Source organism: Branchiostoma belcheri, unplaced genomic scaffold (genome assembly GCF_001625305.1).
Source record: "Branchiostoma belcheri isolate BF01 breed outbred unplaced genomic scaffold, Haploidv18h27 scaffold164, whole genome shotgun sequence".
NCBI lineage: Eukaryota > Metazoa > Chordata > Leptocardii > Amphioxiformes > Branchiostomatidae > Branchiostoma > Branchiostoma belcheri.
The window spans coordinates 521210-528019 of NW_017803091.1; positions in this window are offsets into that span (position 1 = coordinate 521210).

The window sequence follows — 6810 nt, forward strand, 5'->3', positions numbered from 1 at the left end:
ACAACACAACAAACACACCATAAAAGTCAACAACACAACGCATAATGCAACACAGAACACCACAATACAGCGTAACAAATAAATTCTATTGCACAACAATTGTACAAGGTATAAAGCTTATATGGTCTTATATGGCGCATATAACACTGTAATACAACAGAACACGTGATAACATGCAATAAAAAGACTCTTCTTATAAAGATTTGGTGGGATGACCCTTCTATTTGCTGCAAGTGGAGCTTCTGCAACTTTTCTAATGATTGGAGATTGTACGCCTTGTTGTACAGGTAATTACATGCGTAATATTTGTGGAGCCAAAAAGGGTTCAGACATCGGATAGAGCCGATTAGTAGGCAAGGTAGTGTTGGTCGGTAGTAAGGTATAGATACAAGTGCGAAGGCTAGGTGTAACAGTTCTCATACAACCAACTATACCGCCGAGCGCGTGCGTGCGTGTGAAGCTGGTGTGTTACGCCGAGGGGCAGTTATACTGGCTATACTACACATGGGGTAGTGTTGGTCAGTAGACAGGGTAGTGTTGGTCAGTAGACAGGGTAGTGTTGGTCAGTAGACAGGGTAGTGTTGGTCAGTAGGTAGGGTAGTGCTGGTCAGTAGACAGGGTAGTGTTGGTCAGTAGACAGGGTAGTGCTGGTCAGTAGGCAGGGTAGTGTTTGTCAGTAGACAGGGTAGTGTTGGTCAGTAGGTAGGGTAGTGCTGGTCAGTAGGCAGGGTAGTGTTGGTCAGTAGACAGGGTAGTGTTGGTCAGTAGACAGGGTAGTGTTGGTCAGTAGGCAGGGTAGTGTTGGTCAGTAGACAGGGTAGTGTTGGTCAGTAGACAGGGTAGTGTTGGTCAGTAGGCAGGGTAGTGTTGGTCAGTAGGTAAGGAAGGTAGCATGACTTGTGCAAAGTGTACAAAGGCATCCGTGCACTGTGAACCAGTAACACCTGCTTTAGCTCCAGTGCACAGTGAACCAGTCATACTATCCCTGATGAAGATGACAGACGGTCATCAAAATATCGGCTCGTCTTTAACAAATTTTTGTGAGCTAAAGAACTTTACTGTTCAACTATTCATCAACCCGATGAAATTATTTACGGATTCGGATGTAGTAGATACATTTAGAAATAGTTCGTTCGGTGTGATATAGCTAGCTGCCGCCGCGCCGCGTGCCTGCGAAGCTGGGTGTTACGCCGAAGGGCGGTCATACCGTCTATACTGATACAGATACAGATACAGATACAGAAATAAAAAGGGCCGAAAAGTCACGGGATTTGTTTATTCTGAGGTGAAGTTTCGTGATACAGAGCTTCACTTTTGTTTCATAGACCGCCTAGCTACGATAGGACAGCATTTTCGATGATTGGGCTAATGGCGGAAAACTTGAGAAATTCCGGTACTTCATGAGAATAAGAAAAGCGACATGAAGACGCGTGTGTGTAATGAATGAGTGTTGCCGCCGTGCCGGATAGCCGTTACAGGAGAATGCTCTCTACCTCCACATTAGAGGTCTCTAATTGATGTCTGCCCGGCTCAGCCCACCGCAGTCAATAACTCTGCCCTTTATCTCCGGAGTTAGCGTTAAATAATGCATGGATGATGGACGGCTCAGGAACGCGCATCGATTCAACAAACTTCGGGGATTGAGCAAAAATCGATCAAAGCCACTGCTTTCAGCTTTAATAATAGGCGGAATACTCATCGGCAAGGGAAATGGATTAGGGTGTTTGTGTGTGTGTGTGTGTGGGGGGGGGTGCAACTTAGAATGGAGCGAATTCTTACGAAAACGGAAAGGGGTAAAAACTCTACGGGGCTCGTGCAAGGCCCTCCTCCTTACTAACTTACTTATCAAATGATTATCAAATGATGATCATGAAATCAATATGAAAAGGAATTAACGGAAAAGAAAGCTAGCATAGAAACCTAAATACATATAAATGAAACTAATATAATGATGAATAAATGGAAATGAAAATGAATTAACGGAAATAAAGATAAAGCAAAGGAAACTGATACATTTAGATGTTTAGCAAAGCAGCTTACTAATGACAAAGAAAATTTTTCAGGACCGAAAACTAATCTAGAAATTAACACAACTGAAATGTTGCACAGAAGTACAAAGCAACTAGACGACATCCCTCCACGCACCGCGACTTGCCACCTCACTATTTAGAGACAATTCTGTCTACTCAGGTGCGAATACAGGGGTTTTTCATAAGGCCATGTTGATTTGATTATATGGATGACATCCTCCGGCAACCCCAAAACTGATGCGAGCGTGCGAAAAAAAAGTTTGGCAAAAAAGTTGCTTTCATTATGAAATCTACGTGGTTATAAAGGTTGCACAAATGACACAGTATGGTATGGCAAATTATCTAGTCTTCGAATTCATTTCTTTGCCTTTTTGTCTTTTTCGTTTGATTTTGGCATTATAGGACATTGGTATCGTTTTCCAATATCTTTTCGTGCAACTTACGGTATATATTTGCTCATTTTGCAACTGTTTTGTACGATTTACAGTTTGGCTGAAAACTTTTTTTGGGAAACGGGCGAAAATTCATGTCATCCATATAACAAATCAACATGGCCTAATGAGTAACAATGTTCAAACTTACTACCCACAATTTGTCATGTAATGAAGCGTCTGATTCCACAGTAGACTGATGGATCTGACCCTGGACAGGAGTCAGGTGCAGCGGGGGTCAATAAAACCGTAAGAAGTGTCGTTTGTTAGAACCGGTCTGCGCCAGTTTCGGCACCAGGCGGGGATCAATAACCGTCAGCCCGCCCGGCTTCATCCGATTACCGCCGACAAGCGCAGCTGGACCGGCAAGACGGAAATTGTCGTAAGACCTGCTTTTGGCACGGATTTGGGGCACGAAGAGAGAGTCTCCAGTGTATCAGAGTTCCTCACTGTGACAGAATGGATGAATGAATGAAGACCTTTATTGTACGCAAATACCCACTGGGTTCAGTACAGGTCACAGGAAAGACGTCACAGGTTGCAATGAATATATACAGTACAATGTACAAGCTAGTGCTAATTCTATGTACTATGGACATATAGTAATAATGTAGATATGAATGATCTTTATTGCTGGACAGTTGTACATGGTACAATGTATGGCAAGGATAACAATGTGGTATTTACAATTATACTAGTCAATTCCTGGAAACTAAAACTACATAAATACAACGTAAATGGCGTATTTACATGATGTACATTATATTAAACATTACTGTCTGTCACAATTCTTTCTCTCTTTTCTAAAGCGTTACATACGTATTGTCCTAGGTACATAGATACGGAGTCGGGGCATGACATAAGTAGGTTTACTAGATTTACTTGTAACTATATTCATTAATTTTTGTCTATCTATAGTATAAGCTGGACATGTCATAAGAAAATGATATTCATCTTCAACACTTTCTTGACATGCTGGACACCGTCTATGTGGCAGGGGGGAGGCAAGCTCCCAGCCTACACGGCCAAGACTACACTAAGGGCACTAAATGCTTTTTTTATAATAAATGGTTTTATTGTCCAAACAGTACCCGTGCAGTCGCAGCCTTTATACGGCTGAATTGATGCAGGGTATCACATAATAATCAATACAAATCACAACAATTACAACAATCAAATAATACACATGATACACATGATACACATATTTGTTCCACAATTATTTTGTGTGGAACTGTCGCAAGGGTCTGTGCGGCTGCCATTCGGCGCCACAAGGTGACCTCAATACGACTTTCCCCAACCGAAGTCAGGTACCCATTCACACCTGGGTGGAGTGAGGAAAGTCGTGTAAAGTGCCTTTCCCATGCAAGGGCACAACGTCGGGGCGCATGTCCAGACATGTACCGGGTACGAATCGGAATCGAACCCGGGTCTCCCCGGTTCATAGTCATTCATTCTAACCACTACACCACCCGACGCCACACGACGTACATAACGTACATGTATATAACATACAACGGTGAATGAATGAATGCATGAATGAATGAATGAACACAACCCACTATATAACACTGTATAATGTCTGTACACATGAACTGACATGAGTACATGCGAGCATTTGATATCTGCAAAGATCTTGATCCCACTAGCCTGGGTGCCAGACTGTTGTCTGTCAGTACACAGGACAGCCACTACTTGGACACCGCGTATATTGAATGAACTTTCTTGCCCGACGGTTGTACATGGTACAATGTATGGCATCAATAACAATGTGATCAATACAATCAAGTCTATTCTAAGAGACTACTTGTAATACTACAGGAATATGAACGTATATCTATGGTAACATTTCTTAGGGGACATGCTGGTCAAGGATAGAGAGGCTAGCCTGTATACTGCCTCAGGTAACAACCTGTATCTGCATCTGTATCAGTTTTAACCTGGCACCCGAAATATGCTCTTACCCACACTGAACATTGACGACTCAAAGTCTTGTGTAGAACTTTGAGTCTCGTTTTTTCACTATGAACATTTTACAGTTTAACTTCCAGTTACACATTTGCTGTTGTGCGGTCTCTCTGAATCTGGATCATTATTGTGGGAGGTGTGTGTGAGAGAGGGCAATGTAGGTAATGTTCAACATGTCAAAATTTACCCCAATTCTTTATGTTTCTAATTGTGATAGTGTCTTATACCTCTATACGATCTGCGGTTGTCAACGCAAGGTATAATCATTCATTCCTTTCCTTTCTTTATTCCTCCACGTTGGGAGAGCCATGGTCGTTAAAATACAGGGATACACACTTAAAAGATATTACAGTTTAAAAATAGTTTGTTTTTTCACACAGACACATGATTAAATATAAACAAGAAGCCATAGGTGACAATTCTCCGTGAAGTATTATAAATTGCAACAAAAAGAAGTAGCCATTGGCGACAATTCTCTGTGAAGAAAATAAATCGAACAAAGAAAAATTGTTTAAACGCGCGTCGGCTCAGTCATCTTAAGTCGCAACAACCAATCAGAGATGCGAAATGCCGACACGTGACGCGGGATTTGGGGAAGGGCGCGCGATGCCCGAAATATTTTTGCGTCAATATTCAGCGCCGTGTTTCAAGAGATTAATACCGAGAAACAAATTCTTTTCTTGTTTTGAACGCATAAACATGCATTTACGCTAATCTAGTATGATTCAGGGTTACTTTTTTTTTACTTGCCATGGCCAGATTATCTAAAGATGTGTGTATTGTGTGTACAATCTACAGAAAGAGAAATGTACATCAGGTCCGATCATCCGATTTTCACGTTTCGGTTTTTTGGACTCGGTTCATGAACGTATTTTGGTTTGGCTCCTGGAATGTGCGAAAAAAATGACTCCCGGGACTGTCTACAGGGAACACTCGCACATTCGCGGTGTATCAGGACAGCGCGACTGGTCGGCATTAGCGCAGTCCCTGCAATTAGTAACAGTTGCACATCAATCCGGCCGAAAGCATGATTGTGTAACACAGGCTACTTCTTCATATACCGGCTCATACTACACGACGCCTTCACAACTAGCAAATCATAAAATTACCCGATCTACTAGTACTGTATGTGCGGTTTACCAGCCCCAGACCACATCTGACCACGAGGCAGAACACATTGATGGGTTGCTCAAAAATAATTGTCCATGTTTACAAAGAGCTGCTCCACTAACACTATGGAGCGGCCCACCCAAAAATATTGGCCATGTATCGTTGCTAGGACGACCGGCCAGTTGCTACGTGACTAAATACACGCCGCCACCCGACCAGTTTGAAATCGATAGGATTACGTTATCGGTATTAACATTTCCTAATGTTGACCATCAGCCCCGCCGCGACTTACTACCGGTGACATAAACGGACGACAACATTTCAACGGCATGGGGATGTTTCGAAAATAACCATTTACTCCAATATCAAAACAGCTACGGTAAAAATAAAAAGACGTGCATCATCCCGGACATAATGCAACACCACATGCGAAATTACACAGAAATGCGACGTACGGAAGAATGCGTTTTGGCTGCGAACATCTTCCAAAAAACTTGGCATCTCTTAACCATGGGCAAAAACATCTGGAACCACTTATCAAAACCACCTCGTATCTGCATGAACTTTTACCCCCCCCACTGCTATTCCAAACAACGCGTTTTTCTGGACCATTCCAATTCGCCTCGTAATTGTAGGGGTGCGTCTGCGATATTACATTGACCGCGAAAGCAGCAACGGCAAAAATACACATTCGTGCATCAACACGGGCATGCCCGCAGACGGCGTATAAAATTGCGTGCCGATTACACAAAGAGAACCCAGTGTTTTGACTGCGAACATGAAAAATCAGCCGATCACAACACTCCGTCCGGAGGTCCTGACCTCCTTCACGGAGTAATAATGGATATCGTCTATTCTATGGCGATCTGTCCATTTCTATTTCGTCTTTCTTAGGCATTACAGTTCTTTACTATTCCTGAGTGTTTAACACTCGACCGCTCTCTTTCTCTAAGTCCTAAATGTAAACACATACTGTCCACTCCTCCACAGGTGTTTCACTCTGTACTCTCTGTCTCTTTCTGTCTCTTTATCTCTTGTAAACGCACTGTCCACTCTTTCACAGGTGCTTTACTCTGTATCACTTCTGTCTTCTGTCTCCTTCTGTCTCTGCATCTCTTGTAAACACTATACACTCTTCCACAGGTGTTTCACTCCTTCACAGGTGTTTCACTCTGCCTCACTTCTGTCTTCTGTCTCCTTCTGTCTCTGCATCTCTTGTAAACACACTGTACACTCCTCCATAAATGTTTCACTCCTTCACAGGTGTTTCA